The sequence below is a fragment of the Lissotriton vulgaris genome, chromosome 7 (genome assembly GCF_964263255.1).
Source record: "Lissotriton vulgaris chromosome 7, aLisVul1.2, whole genome shotgun sequence".
NCBI lineage: Eukaryota > Metazoa > Chordata > Amphibia > Caudata > Salamandridae > Lissotriton > Lissotriton vulgaris.
This window is the reverse complement of record NC_141695.1, coordinates 1,364,036,455-1,364,058,008: the sequence shown is the minus strand read 5'-3', so window position 1 is coordinate 1,364,058,008 and position 21,554 is coordinate 1,364,036,455.

Below are 21,554 nucleotides of genomic sequence, written 5' to 3'. Positions count from 1 at the left end.
TGGGTCCTGGTCGCTACTTATGGAGCTGAGATTTGGGGCAATGTGAACACCCACTCAATTCAGCGAGAGGAAAATAGGTTTTGTAGAAAGCTGTTGGGTGTCCCAATGTCCACCCCTCAATATATTTGTCATAGGGAACTTAATTTAAACTATATTAACAATTTTATTAATGCTCGCCCAGATCTCTTTTGGTTATCAGTTTGGAAGAATCAAGCTGCATCTTTAACCAGAGAAATTATTAGTGACTGTGTCAAGTGTGAGAGAGGAATGGATATTCCATGGCTGTCGGGAGTCTACCATAGTTTGTGTAGTGTCAACAAAGGTAGCCTCTTCTTAAATCCAAGTGCAGCCGAAACACTACACAAAAATGAGCTAAAAAGTGCTCTATATGCACTTTATAACACAGAAAGGATTTGTATGGAATCAAATAAATCCCTTGCACTAAGTTATATGTCCATAGAATTATATTGGCATCCTTTACCAATTTATCTTACTTTACCAATGAGTAACTGGGAAATGAGTCTTCTATTTCGTTTAAGAGCGGGCACTGTTAAATTTATGTTATGTTTTCCGTTTGGCTATCAGCCCAACCTTGATTACGTATTATGTCCATGTGATGGTGTGAGTGGCCAAACTGATATACATTTTTTGTTCTTTTGCAAATATTATTTAAAATAAACAGAGTGGTTTTTAATTCCATTTTTTAAAAAGCAGAGACCTGTCTCTTTGGATAATGCTTATCAGTGGTTGCTTACTCTAAATAATGAAGAATTTGTTTTTCGCACCAGCACTTTTTTGAAAATCGCCACACAAGCACGTAAGATGATGTGTAACCCCTGAATGTTCTTATCCTGGTACATCATCAAATTAATTGATGAATCGCTGTTGTATATTATTGTAAACTGACTAATATGGAAATATTTTTTTATTTTGTTGGAAATTTGTTGGTTATTGTGCTTTTATGGATTTTTTGTAATCCGAATAAAGTTGAACTTGAACACTTGATTAGTTAGTGAAGATGAGACAAAAAAATAGTCAAGCCTTGCCAGCAACAGATGAGGGGCTGAAAAAAAAGGTGAAATTGTTTTAATCAGGTTTCAGGTGGGCCCAGACATCTTTTAAGCCATGTGTTTTTATCAAGTTAAGCACTGCCCAGAAAACTTTAGGCTTCCTTCCTCTGTACCTCCAGGATTCATCAGACTCCCAGGCACTAGGCAGATTTAAATTTAGGTCGCCACATAAAATTATTGAAAGCGGCCAATGCCCTAGTTCTTAATTAATGCAGTTAATTGCCCCTGGGTCATATAAATTACTTGCATAAATAGAACAGATTGTGAAAGAAAAATTAGAAGGGAAAGAGTACCTTACAATCACCCATCTCCCTAATGTGTCAGATTTGACATGATTCACTACTAGAGGTAGTGTTTTCCGTACCGTCCCTTCACCCGAGCTCCCTGCGAAATTACCCTGGCAATTTTAAATCCTAAAGAATTCAACAAAGATTTCTGGCCCCCTTCGATGTGGTTCTCTTGAAGCCACACTATATCTGCCCCCATTAATCGCAGTGCCTGAGCAGTTTTTTGACTCTTCAGAGAGTCATTCAGGTTGCAGATATTTATCCATACAATTCGAAGTTTATTTGGTGTATTCATTATCTTATTTCATGCATAGTTTACATATGGCTCTCAGGGACCATAGCCCACTTCTACTGTTTGTTTCTATTTCCTCAAAAGAGCAAAAAATATAGATTTTTTGTTGTTGTTTCTCCCTTTGATTAAACCACACATAATTTACTCCCCCCGCCCCGTCCCCCTCTCTACCCTCATGGCCCCTTCAGCCCTATATCCCACCCTCCCACATCCTGCTCTCCGCCAGATCGCTGCAAGTTTAGTTTTTACTAAGATGTCAAACCGAAATTTTTTAACAAAGCCAACATTTTAACTTTTAGCCCCACTGCATTCATTACAGACCCCTCTTCCCTCCCCCTCCTCCCCAAGAAAAAGCCATCAGGGAAACCCTGAATGATGGTGAACAAGTGTGAGACCCCAGCCGCCAACCCACTCAGTTTTTGGTCCACTGGTCAACAAGGTTAGGCTAGTCTGACCTCCCAGTGAAGAGAAAAGAAAAGGAAAATAATCTTAAAAAGGAAAAAAGGAAGCATGCAAAAAGATTTTTAGAAGATAAAAAAAGGCGGTTAGGACCCCCATCACATTTAATTTGGGTAGTCCATATCAGGGTCTTTTGCTTCGTGCCTCATTTTTTCTTCCTCCCAGCAAAATCTTTTAGGTACTCTCCAGCTTTAATTTCACATAGAAAATCCCGGGTCGATCTTCATGTATTACTTTCAGTCTTGCTGGGTTCATTAGAAATACTTGAGCCCTTGTTATTGTAGGGGGGTTATCAATTGGCACAGTCGCCACCTTTGCTCGACTGTGGCATGGCAGTAGTCTGGTTTGGAGAAAAATTTTACACCATCTACTTCTTTCTGGGAGTTAGGCCTGGCCTGGTCATATACCAGGTGCCTCAAAAGAAAATTCCCCCAAAAAACAAAAATACTCTTGGTTTCTAATTTCCAAAGTTACTGCTATCACGCCTTCGTTTCAAATTGAAAGGAAAACGGTGTGCCCTTTGGACCTTCTGATCCTAGTTCCAACTAGTTTGTGATGTGAAAGCGTCCCGGAGTAATTTGACGATGTATGCTCTGTGGTCCTCACCCTCCACGTCTTCCGGTATCCCCAACAGCCTCAGGTTGTTTTTCCGTAGCCTATTTTCTTGTTCTTCTAATTTAGACATTAAGTCAGTGAGGCAGGCCTTGTGGGAAACTCTTTGTTCCTTTACTTGGGGTACTTCAGTTTCAAGGGTCTCTGTTCGCCCTTCGACCATTGAGACCCGATCGCCGATATCAGTGCATATTTTGTTTAATTTCCTGATGCCACAGTGAAGTTTTCTGCACGCCCCCTTGCCGGCAAGACTGTCTGATCTTACTTCTTCCTGGAACTGTTTGATGGAATCAAGAATGGAGGACAAGGAGGGCTCAGTCGGGTTTTCTGCGGTTAGCTGCGGGCTCGCTTCATGTTGAAGATTGGATGACCCCACAGGCAGTGGCCCATATGAATCGAAATAGTCCCATTTCAATTGGCTGCGTCTTTTACTCTTAGCCTTTTTCTTTTGGATGGTTCTAGATGTGGGGTCGGATCCCTTTCCTTCTGACTTGCTTCTTTCTGTTGAATTGAGGGACTCATTTCCTGTTCCAGAAATAGATCATCTGAGACAGAAAAGAAATTCTTGACCATTAGATCTGGGGGTCCGTGGATCTGTTGGTCTGGGGCTCAGGTGCTCAGAGCCTCCTTACTCAGCCTCTCTTTCCCCGTGGGGAGTCTTTCCTACAGCTTCATAGTCGGGGGCAGTGGTGACAGTTGCAGTGAGAGTATCTTGGGCACAGGTGCCCAACAGTATAGGGGGTGGGTGCAGAGGACACCCAGCAGTGCCCAACAGTGCCTAACAGTATAGGGGGTGAGTGCAGAGGACCCCCAGCAGTGTCCAACAGTGCCTAACAGTATAGGGGGTGAGTGCAGAGGACCTCCAGCAGTGCCCAACAGTATAGGGGTGGGTGCAGAGGACCCCCAGCAGTGACCAACATTATAGGTGGTTGGTGCAGAGGACTCCCAGCAGTGCCCAGCAGTGCCCAGCAGTGCCTAACAGTATAGGGGGTGGGTGCAGAGGACCCCCAGCAGTGCCCAACAGTATAGGGGGTGGGTGCAGAGGTCTCCCAGCAGTGCGCAACATTGCCCAACGGTATAGGGGGTGGGTGCAGAGGACTCCCAGCAGTGCCCAACAGTGCACAACGATATAGGGGGTGGGTGCAGAGGACCCCTAGCAGTGCCCGACAGTATAAGGGGTGGGTACAGAAGTCTCCCAGCAGTGCCCAACAGTATAGGGGATGGGTACAGAGGACACCCAGCAGTGCCCAACAGTATAGGGGGTGGGTGCAGAGGACCCCCAGCAGTGCCCAACAGTGCCTAACTGTATAGGGGGTGGGTGCAGAGGACCCCCAGCAGTGCCCAACAGTGCCCAATAGTATAGGGGGTGGGTAAAGAGGACTGCCAGCAGTGCCCAACAGTGCCCAACAGTATAGCGGGTGGGTGCAGAGGACCCCCAGTAGTTCCCAACAGTGCCTAACAGTATAAGGGGTGAGTGCAGAGGACCCCCAGCAGTGCCCAACGGTGCCTAACAGCATAGGGGGTGAGGGCAGAGGACCCCCAGCAGTGCCCAACAGTGCCTAACAGTATAGGGGGTGAGTGCAGAGTACCCCCAGCAGTGCCCAACAGTATAGGGGGTGGGTGCAGAGGACCCCCAGCAGTGCCCAACAGTGCCCATTAGAATAGGGGGTGGGTGCAGAGGACTCCCAGCAGTGCCCAACAGTATAGGGGGTGGGTGCAGAGGTCTCCCAGCAGTGCCCAACAGTATAGGGGGTGGGTGCAGAGGTCTCCCAGCAGTGCCCAACAGTGCCCAACAGTATAGGGGGTGCTTGCAGAGGACTCCCAGTAGTGCCCAACAGTATAGGGGGTGGGTGCAGAGGACCCCCAGCAGTGCCCAACAGTATAGGGGGTGGGTGCAGAGGACCCTTAGCAGTGCCTACCAGAGCCCAACAGTATAGGGGGTGGGTGCAGAGGTCTCCCAGCAGTGCCCAACAGTGCCTAACAGTATGGGGATGAGTTCAGAGGACTCCCAGCAGTGCCCAACAGTATAGGGGTGGGTGCAGAGGACCCCATCAGTGCCCAACAGTATAGGGGGTGGGTGCAGAGGACCCCCAGCAGTGCCCAACAGTGCCCAACAGTATAGGTGGTGGGGACAGAGGACCCCCAGCAGTGCCCAACAGTATAGGGGGTTGGTGCAGAGGACCCCCAGCAGTGCCCAACAGTATAGGGGTGGGTGCAGAGGACTCCCAGCAGTGCCCAACAGTGCCTAACAGTATAGGGGGTGAGTTCAGAAGACTCCCAGCAGTGTCCAACAGTATAGGGGGTGGGTGCAGAGGACCCCATCAGTGCCCAACAGTGCCTAACAGTATAGGGGGTGAGTGCAGAGGACCCCCAGCTGTGTCCAACAGTGCCTAACAGTATAGGGGGTGAGTGCAGAGGACCCCCAGCAGTGCCCAACAGTATAGGGGGTGGGCGCAGAGGACCCCCAGCAGTGACCAACAGTATAGGGGGTGGGTGCACGGGACTCCAAGCAGTGCCCAACAGTGCCTAACAGTATAGGGGGTGGGTGCAGAGGACCCCCAGCAGTGCCCAACAGTGCCTAACAGTATAGGGGGTGAGTGCAGAGGACCCCCAGCAGTGCCCAACAGTATAGGGGGTGGGTGCAGAGGACCTCAGCAGTGACCAACAGTATAGGGAGTGGGTGCAGAGAACCCCCTGCAGTGCCCAACAGTTTTGTGGGTGGGTGCAGAGGTCTCCCAGAAGTGCGCAACAGTGCCCAACAGTATAGGGGGTGGGTGCAGAGGACTCCCAGCAATGCCCAACAGTGCACAACAGTATAGGGGGTGGGTGCAGAGGACCCCCCATAGTGCCCAACAATATAAGGGGTGGGTTCAGAGGTCTCCCAGCAGTGCCCAACAGTGCCTAACAGTATAGGGGGTGGGTGCAGAGGACTCCCAGCAGTGCCCAACAGTGCACAACAGTATAGGGGGTGGGTTTGAAGGACCACCAGGAGTGCGCAACAGTATAGGTGGTGGGTGCAGAGGACCCCCAGCAGTGCCCAACAGTATAGGGGGTGGGTGCAGAGGACCCCCAGCAGTGCCCAACAGTGCCCAATAGTATAGGGGGTAGGTAAAGAGGACTGCCAGCAGTGCCCAACAGTATAGGGGGTTGGTGAAGAGGACCCCAGTAATTCCCAACAGTGCCTAACAGTATAAGGGGTGAGTGCAGAGGACCCCCAGCAGTGCCCAACAGTGCCTAACAGTATAGGGGGTGAGTGCAGAGAACCCCCAGCAGTGCCCAACAGTGCCTAACAGTATAGGGGGTGAGTGCAGAGTACCCCCAGCAGTGCCCAACAGTATAGGGGTGGGTGCAGAGGACCCCCATCAGTGCCCAATGTTGGATTCCGACCAGCCCGAGCACTGCAGGAACGTAGCATGCACCAGTCCCCTTCCCCTGCCCACTGACCACTCACAGGACAATACTATGAGTGTGCCAATGAACCTGGAAAGAGGGTGGTAATGTCGAGGAGACACCAAGTCTACCACCCTTGAAAAATAACAGGACACGACTCCCTCTGTTTCTTCACGCTTCTGCACCTATGTACAACAGAAACAAAGAAAGACAAACCCTTCATATAGTTCATGTAACTCAATCCCAACCCCTGTGACCATGCCCTGCCACCACATATACAACCCCTCTTACCCGTGTGAAGCGCAGGCTCAGCTTCGTGAAGGCAAACACAAAACACCAAAGCAGGGCGCTCAGGTGATACAATAAATAAGATTCGCAAAGACAGTCAATCAGGAAGTCGTGGATAGTGCCCTTAAAATTATGGTGAGGGGAAAAAAGGTCTTGTCATAGACTCGACGAGTACCAGAAAAAACCCCTTCGAAGTTTGGTTTATTACCGGGGGACAGGGACAGGTTCGTGAGGGTGGAAGTTTTAGCAAACCTCAGCGTAGTTGAATGAATAACGCTCGCGGAGTGATCCAAAACGTCACTTCCGCCTATAACGAAGTGAAGCGGCGTCTAAGGACAGACGCGCTGAAACCAGCCGAACACTTAGTTTACTGATTAGCGTTCGTTCACAAACTCCGTTACACAGCGGGCAAAGAGATGATCTGTACTATCGTGAACGGGAGCCCCCGAACACGCTTCTCTGACCTACGCTGGGTGAATGAACAAGGGAAAAGAAGGAAGGAACCCCCCGGGACCCAAAACTAACTACCTAAGGAGACAAGCAGAAGGGGGGGGGAAGGAGCAAAAACACAGCGGGACCAAAAGACAGTCTTCCCACGAGCCCGTGAGGAAGAACCAAAAAGGGAAACAATCAGCAGGAATCGCTTTGAGAACAGCAACCAGCAAACAGCAACCAGAATCCAATAATGGCGATTTCAAGCAGTGAGGTAAAGGTAGGACATACCTTTATACTACATGTCACTGGTCATGTGATTTCAAGGCATGGTCAGTGAAAAGGGACTAACCTGCCTGACCCCTAACACCAAACAGTGCCCATCAGTATAGGGGGTGGGTGCAGAGGACTCCCAGCAGTGCCCAACAGTATAGGGGGTGGGTCCAGAGGTCTTCCAGCAGTGCCCAACAGTATAGGGGGTGGATGCAGAGGTCTCCCAGCAGTGCCCAACAGTGCCCAACAGTATAGGGGCTGGTTGCAGAGGACTCCCAGCAGTGCCTAACAGTGCCCAACAGTATAGAGGTTGGGTGCAGAGGACCCCCAGCAGTTCCCAACAGTATAGGGGGTGGGTGCAGAGGACCCCCAGCAGTGCCCAACAGTGCCCAACAGTATAGGGGGTGGTGCAGAGGTCTCCCAGCAGTGCCCAACAGTGCCTAACAGTATAGGGGGTGAGTTCAGAGGACTCCCAGCAGTGCCCAACAGTATAGGGGATGGTTGCAGAGGACCCCATCTTGGCCCAACAGTATAGGGGGTGGGTGCAGAGGACCTCCATCAGTGCCCAACCGTGCCCAACAGTATAGGGGGGGGTAAAGAGGACTCCCAGCAGTGCCCAACAGTGCCTAACAGTATAGGGGGTGAGTGCAGAGGACCCCCAGCAGGGACCAACAGTATGGGGGTGGGTGCAGAGTTCTCCCAGCAGTGCGCAACAGTGCCCAACAGTATAGGGGGTGGGTGCAGAGGACCCCCAGCAGCACCAACAGTACAGTGGGTGGGTGCAGAGGACCCCCAGCAGTGCCCAACAGTATAGGGGGTGGGTGCAGAGGACCCCCAGCAGTGACCAACAGTATAGGGGGTGGGTGCAGAGGATTTCAAGCAGTGCCCAACAGTGCCCAACAGGGTAGGGGTGGGTGCAGAGGACCCCCAGCAGTGCCCATCAGTGCCTAACAGTATAGGGGTGAGTGCAGAGGACCCCCAAAGTGTCCAACAGTGCCTAACAGTATAGGGGGTGAGTGCAGAGGACCCCCAGCAGTGCCCAACAGTATAGGGGGTGGGTGCAAAGTACCCCCAGCAGTGACCAACAGTATAGGGAGTGGGTGCAGAAGTCTCCCAGCAGTGCCCAACAGTATAGGGGATGGGTGCAGAGGACACCCAGCAGTGCCCAACAGTATGGGGGGTGAGTGCAGAGGACCCCCAGCAGTGCCCAATAGTGCCTAACTGTATAGGGGGTGGGTGCAGAGGACACCCAGCAGTGCCCAACAGTGCCCAATAGTATAGGGGGTGGGTAAAGAGGACTGCCAGCAGTGCCCAACAGTATAGCGGGTGGGTGCAGAGGACCCCCAGTAGTTCCCAACAGTGCCTAACAGTATAATGGGTGAGTGCAGAGGACCCCCAGCAGTGCCCAACGGTGCCTAACAGCATAGGGGGTGAGGGCAGAGGACCCCCAGCTGTGCCCAACAGTGCCTAACAGTATAGGGGGTGAGTGCAGAGTACCCCCAGCAGTGCCCAACAGTATAGGGGGTGGGTGCAGATGACCCCCAGCAGTGCCCAACAGTGCCCATCAGAATAGGGGGTGGGTTCAGAGGACTCCCAGCAGTGCCCAACAGTATAGGGGGTGGGTGCAGAGGTCTCCCAGCAGTGCCCAACAGTATAGGGGGTGGGTGCAGAGGTCTCCCAGCAGTGTCCAACAGTGCCCAACAGTATGGGGGGTGCTTGCAGAGGACTCCCAGTAGTGCTCAACAGTGCCCAACAGTATAGGGGGTGGGTGCAGAGGACCCCCAGAAGTGCTCAACAGTATAGGGGGCGGGTGCAGAGGACCCTCAGCAGTGTCTACCAGAGCCCAACAGTATAGGGGGTGGGTGCAGAGGTCTCCCAGCAGTGCCCACCAGTGCCTAACAGTATGGGGGTGAGTTCAGAGGACTCCCAGCAGTGCCCAACAGTATAGGGGGTGGGTGCAGAGGACCCCATCAGTGCCCAACAGTATAGGGGGTGGGTGCAGAGGACCCCCAGCAGTGCCCAACAGTGCCCAACAGTATAGGTGGTGGGGACAGAGGACCCCCAGCAGTGCCCAACAGTGTCTAACAGTATAGGGGGTGGTGCAGAGGACTCCTAGAAGTGCCCGACAGTGCCCAACAGTATAGGGGGTTGATGCAGAGGACCCCCAGCAGTGCCCAACAGTGCCCAACAGTATAGGGGTGGGTGCAGAGGACTCCCAGCAGTGCCCAACAGTGCCTAACAGTATAGGGGGTGAGTTCAGAGGACTCCCAGCAGTATGGGTGCAGAGGACCCCATCAGTGCCCAACAGTATAGGGGTGGGCGCAGAGGACCCCCAGCAGTGACCAACAGTATAGGGGGTGGGTGCACGGAACTCCAAGCAGTGCCCAACAGTGCCTAACAGTATAGGGGGTGGGTGCAGAGGACCCCCAGCAGTGCCCAACAGTGCCTAACAGTATAGGGGGTGAGTGCAGAGGACCCCCAGCTGTGTCCAACAGTGCCTAACAGTATAGGGGGTGAGTGCAGAGGACCCCCAGCAGTGCCCAACAGTATAGGGGGTGGGTGCAGAGGACCCCCAGCAGTGACCAACAGTATAGGGAGTAGGTGCACAGGACTCCAAGCAGTGCCCAACAGTGCCTAACAGTATAGGGGTGGGTGCAGAGGACCCCCAGCAGTGCCCAACAGTGTAGTGGGTGGGTGCAGAGGTCTCCCAGCAGTGCGCAACAGTGCCCAACAGTATAAGGGGTGGGTGCAGAGGACTCCCAGCAATGCCCAACAGTGCACACCAGTATAGGGGGTGGGTGCAGAGGACCCCCCATAGTGCCCAACAATATAAGGGGTGGGTGCAGAGGTCTCCCAGCAGTGCCCAACAGTGCCTAACAGTATAGGGGGTGGGTGCAGAGGACTCCCAGCAGTGCCCAACAGTGCACAACAGTATAGGGGGTGGGTTTGAAGGACCCCCAGCAGTGCGCAACAGTATAGGTGGTGGGTGAAGAGGACCCCCAGCAGTGCCCAACAGTATAGGGGGTGGGTGCAGAGGACCCCCAGCAGTGCCCAACAGTGCCCAATAGTATAGGGGGTAGGTAAAGAGGACTGTCAGCAGTGCCCAACAGTATAGGGGGTTGGTGAAGAGGACCCCAGTAATTCCCAACAGTGCCTAACAGTATAAGGGGTGAGTGCAGAGGACCCCCAGCAGTGCCCAACAGTGCCTAACAGTATAGGGGGTGAGTGCAGAGGACCCCCAGCAGTGCCCAACAGTGCCTAACAGTATAGGGGGTGAGTGCAGAGTACCCCCAGCAGTGCCCAACAGTATAGGGGTGGGTGCAGAGGACCCCCATCAGTGCCCAATGTTGGATTCCGACCAGCCCGAGCACTGCAGGAACGTAGCATGCACCAGTCCCCTTCCCCTGCCCACTGACCACTCACAGGACAATACTATGAGTGTGCCAATGAACCTGGAAAGAGGGTGGTTATGTCGAGGAGACACCAAGTCTACCACCCTTGAAAAATAACAGGACACGACTCCCTTTGTTTCTTCACGCTTCTGCACCTATGTACAACAGAAACAAAGAAAGACAAACCCTTCATATGGTTCATGTAACTCAATCCCAACCCCTGTGACCATGCCCTGCCACCACATATACAACCCCTCTTACCCGTGTGAAGCGCAGGCTCAGCTTCGTGAAGGCAAACACAAAACACCAAAGCAGGGCGCTCGGGTGATACAAAAATAAGATTCCCAAAAACAGTCAATCGGGAAGTCGTGGATAGTGCCCTTAAAATTATGGTGAGGGGAAAAAAGGTCTTGTCATAGACTCGACGAGTACCAGAAAAAAACCCCTTCGAAGTTTGGTTTATTACCGGGGGACAGGGACAGGTTCGTGAGGGTGGAAGTTTTAGCAAACCTCAGCGTAGTTGAATGAATAACGCTCGCGGAGTGACCCAAAACGTCACTTCCGCCTATAACGAAGTGAAGCGGCGTCTAAGGACAGACGCGCTGAAACCAGCCGAACACTTAGTTTACTGATTAGCGTTCGTTCACAAACTCCGTTACACAGCGGGCAAAGAGCTGATCTGTACTATCGTGAACGGGAGCCCCCGAACACGCTTCTCTGAACTACGCTGGGTGAATGAACAAGGGAAAAGAAGGAAGGAACCCCCCGGGACCCAAAACTAACTACCTAAGGAGACAAACAGAAGGGGGGGGGAAGGGGCAAAAACACAGCGGGACCAAAAGACAGTCTTCCCACGAGCCCGTGAGGAAGAACCAACAAGGGAAACAATCAGCAGGAATCGCTTTGAGAACAGCAACCAGCAAACAGCAACCAGAATCCAATAATGGCGATTTCAAGCAGTGAGGTAAAGGTAGGACATACCTTTATACTACATGTCACTGGTCATGTGATTTCAAGGCATGGTCACATTGCATGTGATTGTAGCGCCGCCCGCCCTGCACTGCATTTAGCTGTGTTTGCCCACCTGGCAGCAACGTGTATCATTTTGTTAATCTCCTTTTCGCTGTCCCAGGAGACCTACTGCCCCTGCCTCGCCTCCCCTCTGACCTCCATTTTGTTTGCTGTTGTTGTTTTCCCTGCCCCTCCTCCCCGCTACCGCCTCCCAGCTGCTGACCCTCCCACGCTCCGCCCCCTCCACCATCCATTTATGGCCAATGCCTCCACGTGCAGCGTCCACGCGCTTCGGCCACGCCGAAGGTGCGCCAAAGGTAAGCCCGTCTACGCCCGTCCGCGCCTGGACCGCGCCCAGTGCCAGACCCCCTGCCCCTCGCGCTGCCCAGACCTCCCGCATCACCTACGATGCCGCCACCCTCCTAGCCCTTAACCCCGGTCGCGCCCCCAACTGCGCCCAAGCCGCTCCTGGACACACCCATGGACCTTTCTCTTGCTACTCCTGCAAATTTAGCGGCACCGACAACATCTCCGCTACGTACACACCACAGATTCCCGACCCCACCCACCTACAATGCATCCTCCTCAACACCCGCTCAGTGCACAGGCACGCCATCGACCTATGGAACCTACTTGACACCATCTCTCCAGACGTCGCCTTCCTAACGGAAACATGGATGAATGCTTCCTCCGCACCAGACATCACCATTGCCATCCCTGAAGACTATAAGATCACTCGCAAAGACCGTACCAGCCACACAGGAGGAGGAATCGCTATCGTCCATAAGAAATCAATCCGCATATCAACCAGCTCGGACGCCAACCTCGCCAACTCCGAACACCTTCACTTCCAGATCCACATCGACCCCAAGACCACACTCAGAGGCACCCTCCTCTACAGACCACCAGGACCCCGCGCAAAATTCAGTGAAGACATCACGGACTTCATCAACCCACACGCGCTCCCCTCCAAAGACTACATCCTTCTGGGAGACCTCAACTTTCACCTCGAAAAGATCAACGACCGCAACACCGCCACCCTCGTGGACAACCTCGCCAACCTCGGACTTAAACAACTAGTCACTTCCCCCACCCACATCGCAGGTCACACACTCGACCCCATCTTCACATCCAGCAACCATGTCTCCTTCAGCCACACTACGGACCTCCTCTGGACTGACCACAGCTGCGTTCACTTCACCTACAACAAACCAAAACCCAGCATCCACCTCCAACCTACCCTACAAAGGAACTGGAACAAAATCACCACGGACCAAATCTCCGCGTCGCTCCTCCAAAACACCCCAGCCCTCTCTTCTAACGCTAACGAAGCCGCCGCCAACCTCACCCTATGGTTATCCAACACCGCTGACACCTTAGCACCACTGAAAAAACGTCAAAACAAACCTGGCAGCAAGAAGGCCTCATGGTTCAACGATGATCTCAAGAAGTCCAAGAAACTCTGCCGCTCCCTTGAAAAGGCCTGGAAAAAAGACCCAACCACCAGCACCAAGGACGCCTTCAAAAACGCCACCCGCACTCACCACCAACTAATCCGAAAAGCCAAGAAAACAGCATTCAAGGATCGACTTGACAACAACGCCCACAACAGCAAGGAACTTTTCAACATCGTCAAGGAATTTTCCAATCCCTCGGCCAACTCCAACGACATCACCCCCTCTCAAACCCTCTGCGACTCCCTAGCCTCATTTTTCCACAACAAGATTGCAGACATCCACAACAGCTTTGACAACCAACCCGGAAACCAACCCACCCTACCATTTGCTGATCATCTTCCCCCCGTGAACACCCTTAACGACTGGAACCCAATCTCCACTGAGGACACCATCCGCCTGATGAACTCCATCCATTCAGGATCCCCCACAGACCCATGTCCTCACCACATCTTCAACAAAGCAGACTCCGTCATAGCACCGCACCTCCGAGACGTCATCAACTGCTCCTTCAACTCCGCCACCTTCCCGGAAGACTGGAAACACGCTGAACTCACCGCCCTTCTGAAAAAACCCACAGCGGACCCCACCGAACTCAAAAATTACCGCCCCATCTCACTTCTCCCATTCCCGGCCAAAGTCATCGAGAAAGCTGTCAACAACCAGCTCGCCGCCTTCCTCGAAGCCAACAAATCCCTCGACCCCTCACAATCTGGCTTCCGAGCAAAACACAGCACTGAGACCGCCCTCATCGCAGCAACAGACGACATTCGAACTCTACTGGACAATGGAGACACAGTCGCCCTCATCCTCCTCGACCTCTCCGCAGCCTTCGACACAGTCTGCCACAGCACCCTTCTACAGCGCCTCAGAAACATCGGAATCCAAGGAAAAGCACTTGAATGGATCTCCTCGTTCCTCACCGGAAGAACCCAGAGAGTCCGCCTTCCACCATTCAAATCCAAGGCCTCTGAAGTCATCTGCGGCGTACCACAAGGATCCTCACTCAGTCCCACCCTCTTCAACGTATACATGAGCCCCCTCGCGGCCATCGCACGCCATCACAACCTCAACATCATCTCGTACGCGGATGACACTCAACTGATCCTTTCCCTCACCAATGACCCCAGCACCGCCAAAACCAACCTACACGAAGGAATGAAAGAAGTTGCCGAATGGATGAAACAAAGCCGTCTGAAATTGAACTCGGACAAAACAGAAGTCCTCATCTTAGGTACATCCCCCTCTGCATGGGACGACTCCTGGTGGCCGGAAGCCCTCGGAAAAGCACCCATCCCGACAGACCACGCACGGAACCTAGGCGTCATCCTGGATTCTTCACTCTCAATGAACAGACAAGTCAGCGCCGTATCCTCTTCCTGCTTCAACATTCTTCGCATGCTCAGAAAAACATTTCGCTGGATCCCCTCCGAAACAAGGAAAATAGTCACCCACGCTCTGGTCACGAGCCGACTGGACTACGGAAACACCCTCTACGCAGGTACCACCGCAAAACTCCAGAAGAAACTCCAACGAATCCAAAACGCCTCAGCCAGACTCATATTAGACATCCCACGCAACGATCACATCTCTGGTCACCTTAAAGACCTCCACTGGCTACCCGTCAATAAAAGGATCACTTTCCGACTGCTTACCCACGCACACAAATCACTCTACGACATCGGTCCAGAATGCCTCAACTCACGACTGTCCTTCTACACCCCCTCCCGCCAACTACGTTCTTCCAGCCAAGCCCTCGCCACTGTACCTCGCATCAACAAGACCACCATGGGAGGCAGATCCTTTTCATACCTGGCTGCTAAAACATGGAACTCTCTCCCCGCTTACCTTCGCCTTACCCAGAACCACCTAGCATTCAGAAAGCTACTTAAAACGTGGATTTTTGACAAGTAATTCTCCTCCCCTTCCTAAGCGCCTTGAAACCCTACGGGTATGTAGTGCGCTATATAAATCCTTTGACTTGACTTGACTTGACTGAAAAGGGACTAACCTGCCTGACCCCTAACACCCAACAGTGCCCATCAGTATAGGGGGTGGGTGCAGAGGACTCCCAGCAGTGCCCAACAGTATAGGGGGTGGGTCCAGAGGTCTCCCAGCAGTGCCCAACAGTATAGGGGTGGATGCAGAGGTCTCCCAGCAGTGCCTAACAGTGCCCAACAGTATAGAGGTTGGGTGCAGAGGACCCCCAGCAGTTCCCAACAGTATAGGGGGTGGGTGCAGAGGACCCCCAGCAGTGCCCAACAGTATAGGGGGTGGTGCAGAGGACCCCCAGCTGTGTCCAACAGTGCCTAACAGTATAGGGGGTGAGTGCAGAGGACCCCCAGCAGTGCCCAACAGTATAGGGGGTGGGTGCAGAGGACCCCCAGCAGTGACCAACAGTATAGGGAGTAGGTGCACAGGACTCCAAGCAGTGCCCAACAGTGCCTAACAGTATAGGGGTGGGTGCAGAGGACCCCCAGCAGTGCCCAACAGTTTAGTGGGTGGGTGCAGAGGTCTCCCAGCAGTGCGCAACAGTGCCCAACAGTATAAGGGGTGGGTGCAGAGGACTCCCAGCAATGCCCAACAGTGCACAACAGTATAGGGGGTGGGTGCAGAGGACCCGCCATAGTGCCCAACAATATAAGGGGTGGGTGCAGAGGTCTCCCAGCAGTGCCCAACAGTGCCTAACAGTATAGGCGGTGGGTGCAGAGGACTCCCAGCAGTGCCCAACAGTGCACAACAGTATAGGGGGTGGGTTTGAAGGACCCCCAGCAGTGCGCAACAGTATAGGTGGTGGGTGAAGAGGACCCCCAGCAGTGCCCAACAGTATAGGGGGTGGGTGCAGAGGACCCCCAGCAGTGCCCAACAGTGCCCAATAGTATAGGGGGTAGGTAAAGAGGACTGTCAGCAGTGCCCAACAGTATAGGGGGTTGGTGAAGAGGACCCCAGTAATTCCCAACAGTGCCTAACAGTATAAGGGGTGAGTGCAGAGGACCCCCAGAAGTGCCCAACAGTGCCTAACAGTATAGGGGGTGAGTGCAGAGGACCCCCAGCAGTGCCCAACAGTGCCTAACAGTATAGGGGGTGAGTGCAGAGTACCCCAGCAGTGCCCAACAGTATAGGGGTGGGTGCAGAGGACCCCCATCAGTGCCCAATGTTGGATTCTGACCAGCCCGAGCACTGCAGGAACGTAGCATGCACCAGTCCCCTTCCCCTGCCCACTGACCACTCACAGGACAATACTATGAGTGTGCCAATGAACCTGGAAAGAGGGTGGTAATGTCGAGGAGACACCAAGTCTACCACCCTTGAAAAATAACAGGACACGACTCCCTTTGTTTCTTCACGCTTCTGCACCTATGTACAACAGAAACAAAGAAAGACAAACCCTTCATATGGTTCATGTAACTCAATCCCAACCCCTGTGACCATGCCCTGCCACCACATATACAACCCCTCTTACCCGTGTGAAGCGCAGGCTCAGCTTCGTGAAGGCAAACACAAAACACCAAAGCAGGGCGCTCGGGTGATACAAAAATAAGATTCCCAAAAACAGTCAATCGGGAAGTCGTGGATAGTGCCCTTAAAATTATGGTGAGGGGAAAAAAGGTCTTGTCATAGACTCGACGAGTACCAGAAAAAACCCCCTTCGAAGTTTGGTTTATTACCGGGGGACAGGGACAGGTTCGTGAGGGTGGAAGTTTTAGCAAACCTCAGCGTAGTTGAATGAATAACGCTCGCGGAGTGACCCAAAACGTCACTTCCGCCTATAACGAAGTGAAGCGGCGTCTAAGGACAGACGCGCTGAAACCAGCCGAACACTTAGTTTACTGATTAGCGTTCGTTCACAAACTCCGTTACACTGCGGGCAAAGAGCTGATCTGTACTATCGTGAACGGGAGCCCCCGAACACGCTTCTCTGAACTACGCTGGGTGAATGAACAAGGGAAAAGAAGGAAGGAACCCCCCGGGACCCAAAACTAACTACCTAAGGAGACAAACAGAAGGGGGGGGAAGGGGCAAAAACACAGCGGGACCAAAAGACAGTCTTCCCACGAGCCCGTGAGGAAGAACCAACAAGGGAAACAATCAGCAGGAATCGCTTTGAGAACAGCAACCAGCAAACAGCAACCAGAATCCAATAATGGCGATTTCAAGCAGTGAGGTAAAGGTAGGACATACCTTTATACTACATGTCACTGGTCATGTGATTTCAAGGCATGGTCACTGAAAAGGGACTAACCTGCCTGACCCCTAACACCCAACAGTGCCCATCAGTATAGGGGGTGGGTGCAGAGGACTCCCAGCAGTGCCCAACAGTATAGGGGGTGGGTCCAGAGGTCTCCCAGCAGTGCCCAACAGTATAGGGGTGGATGCAGAGGTCTCCCAGCAGTGCCCAACAGTGCCCAACAGTATAGGGGCTGGTTGCAGAGGACTCCCAGCAGTGCCTAACAGTGCCCAACAGTATAGAGGTTGGGTGCAGAGGACCCCCAGCAGTTCCCAACAGTATAGGGGGTGGGTGCAGAGGACCCCCAGCAGTGCCCAACAGTGCCCAACAGTATAGGGGTGGTGCAGAGGTCTCCCAGCAGTGCCCAACAGTGCCTAACAGTATAGGGGGTGAGTTCAGAGGACTCCCAGCAGTGCCCAACAGTATAGGGGGTGGTTGCAGAGGACCCCATCTTTGCCCAACAGTATAGGGGGTGGGTGCAGAGGACCTCCATCAGTGCCCAACAGTGCCCAACAGTATAGGGGGTGGGTAAAGAGGACTCCCAGCAGTGCCCAACAGTGCCTAACAGTATAGGGGGTGGTGTAGAGGACTCCTAGCAGTGCCCAACAGTGCCCAATAGCATAGGGGTGGGTGCAGAGGACCCCCAGCAGTGCCCAACAGCATAGGGGTTTGGTGCAGAGGACCCCCAGCAGAGCCCAACAGTGCCCAACAGTATAGGGGGTGGGTGCAGAGGACTCCCAGGAGTGCCCAACAGTGCCCAACAGTATAGGGGGTGGGTGCAGAGGACCCCCAGCAGTGCCCAACAGTGCCTAACAGTATAGGGGTGAGTGCAGAGGACCCCCAGCAGTGTCCAACAGTGCCTAACAGTATAGGGGGTGAGTGCAGAGGACCCCCAGCAACGACCAACAGTATGGGAGGTGGGTGCAGAGTTCTCCCAGCAGTGCGCAACAGTGCCCAACAGTATAGAGGTTGGGTGCAGAGGACCCCCAGCAGTTCCCAACAGTATAGGGGGTGGGTGCAGAGGACCCCCAGCAGTGCCCAACAGTGCCCAACAGTATAGGGGTGGTGCAGAGGTCTCCCAGCAGTGCCCAACAGTGCCTAACAGTATAGGGGGTGAGTTCAGAGGACTCCCAGCAGTGCCCAACAGTATAGGGGGTGGTTGCAGAGGACCCCATCTTTGCCCAACAGTATAGGGGGTGGGTGCAGAGGACCTCCATCAGTGCCCAACAGTATAGGGGGTGGGTAAAGAGGACTCCCAGCAGTGCCCAACAGTGCCTAACAGTATAGGGGGTGGTGTAGAGGACTCCTAGCAGTGCCCAACAGTGCCCAATAGCATAGGGGTGGGTGCAGAGGACCCCCAGCAGTGCCCAACAGCATAGGGGTTTGGTGCAGAGGACCCCCAGCAGAGCCCAACAGTACCCAACAGTATAGGGGGTGGGTGCAGAGGACTCCCAGGAGTGCCCAACAGTGCCTAACAGTATAGGGGTGAGTGCAGAGGACCCCCAGCATTGTCCAACAGTGCCTAACAGTATAGGGGGTGAGTGCAGAGGACCCCCAGCAACGACCAACAGTATGGGAGGTGGGTGCAGAGTTCTCCCAGCAGTGCGCAACAGTGCCCAACAGTATAGGGGGTGGGTGCAGAGGACCCCCAGCAGCACCAACAGTATAGGGGGTGGGTGCAGAGGACCCCCAGCAGTGCCCAACAGTATAGGGGGTGGGTGCAGAGGACCCCCAGCAGTGACCAACAGTATAGGGGTGGGTGCAGAGGATTCCAAGCAGTGCCCAACAGTGCCTAACAGGGTAGGGGGTGGGTGCAGAGGACCCCCAGCAGTGCCCAACAGTGCCTAACAGTATTGGGGTGAGTGCAGAGGACCCCCAGAGGTGTCCAACAGTGCCTAACAGTATAGGGGGTGGGTGCAGAGGACCCCCATCAGTGACCAACAGTATAGGGAGTGGGTGCAGAGGACTCCCAGCAGTGCCCAACAGTGCCCAACAGTATAGGGGGTGGGTGCAGAGGACCCCCATCAGTGCCCAACAGTATAGGGGGTGGGTGCAAAGGACCCCCAGCAGTGACCAACAGGATAGGGAGTGGGTGCAGAGGACCCCCAGCAGAGCCCAACAGTGCCTAATCACAATCCTTTAATGTGTATGGTGAACACAGGCACCACTGAAAATAGAATAAGATCATGGACCTTTGAAAAAACTCTGTTACTTGACCCTAACTATTGTTCACATATGCGAGAGTGGATCCCAAATTTTATACAGGAGAATCTGGGTAGCACTGGAATAGACGTGGTCTGGGATGCGTTAAAGGCAGGGATTCGGGGGGAAACCCTACAATACTCCGTAAGATCAAATCGATTATCTCACATCAAATCTCAGACTCAACAAGAAGAACTTCGACAGGCGGAAGAGGGTCTAATTGAGGCTATCAAAACGCATGCTGGGACAGAAATAATTGAAAGAAATCAAACTCGAGTCGCAATAGCCAGGGCAGAAATTATAGATGATATCACAGCTAAAGCGGTAAAAAAAGCAACTGCTAATCGAGAGATGATATACGAGGTAAACGAACTTGTGGGTCACCAACTAGCGGTCGTATGCGCCAACTAGAGACGACCAATACTATTCAGCAGATATCAGATCCAACAAAAGGTATAGTTACTAATCCTGAAGACATTAAGGAAGCCTTTTTTCACTTTTATAGCTCATTATATACTGAGGGAAGTGAGGATAACAATACAGAAAATATGATAAATGAATATCTTAATCTACAAAACACATCAAGCTTTGATGAAACAGACCAATCGGTATCAACAGATGATCCAAACTTGGAGGAAATCCAACGAATAATCAAGAATTTACCAAAGGGAAAGGCGACAGGCTTAGATAGTCTACCTTCGGAATTTTTTTTTAACCTTCCTAACCGAACTTCAACATATAATGGTGACTTTATTTGGTTATATTTTCAGAGGGGGAACCCCTCCTAAATCTTGGTCTAGTGCAAAAATTATAATATTTCCCAAAAAAAACAAACCTCCTGATCAATTAGGCTCATATAGACCAATTACCTTGATTAATGCGGATTCTAAAATTTATTCCAAACTACTAGCAAATCGCCTTGCCCCAATTATCCATTTAGTTATAGCCAATTACCAACATGGCTTTGTCCCAGGAAGATCTACAATTGATCACGTCCATAGAGTCATTACTCTTTTTGATCAGTCACGAATTACAGGAGACCCTATGGCCCTCATACTTTTAGATGCGGAAAAGGCATTTGATAGGGTCTCCTGGAAATTCCTTCGGGCAGCTCTGAAAAGAGTTGGAATTCCCCCAAGCTTTAACCTGGCAATACAACAATTATATGTCAACCCGACCGCTATGGTTTCTGTCAATGGCAATCTTACCAAATCATTCAAGATATCGAGAGGGACGAGACAAGGCTGCCCCTGCTCGCCACTGCTATTCGCCCTCTATTTAGATCCCTTTCTACAAAGACTGGAAATGAATTTGGTAATAGAGCCTATTATATCACAAGATCTCTCCACTAAAATTTTAGCCTATGCTGATGACATAGCAATCGTCACTAAGAACCCAGCATTAACTATGCTTGCTATCGTTGACGAGGCCATCAAATTTGGAGTTGTTTCCGGATACGCCCTTAATCAAGGTAAAACCCAAATTGTGATTAATGATAATTTAACTCTTGCCGACCCTAGAGTTACTCCAAACGCAACATATTTGGGGATTGCCATCACCGCCAAATTAGAAGATCTGGTAGATATTAATGTAAAACCTGTTTTAAGGACAATACAAAAGGATCTCCACCGACTAGATAACCTGCACCTTTCCCTGATTGGTAGAGTTAACGCCATTAAAATGGCGTTTTTCCCTAAATTACTGTACCTATTTAGAGCAATATGCCTAGAATTCCCGGACTCCTGTTTAAAATCAATGGAACAGACTTTCTCAAAATTTATTTTGTCATATTCTAAATCAAGACGTGCATTAAAACTCCTTACTCTACCATAGGAACGGGGGGCTTAGGTTTACCAAACTTGCGGCTTTATTATTGGGCAGCAAACATGATTAACAGTCAAGAACTTCTTCAAATAGATTTAGCGAATGTAGCATCACAGGGTGGGCAACCATCTATTTATAACCTGTTGTTAGGTGAAAAAAACTCTGGAAATCTATGGCGTCATCTACATGACAGCTACCACAAAAAAGTTAAATTTAAGCCGCTCCTACATTCTTTTAAAATATTGCAAAAAATAAGAAAACTAATGGATATTGGGCGAATCTCATACTATACACTCTTTAAAGATAATTTAGATGCCCGCTATTTTCAGGGATAGCTGTA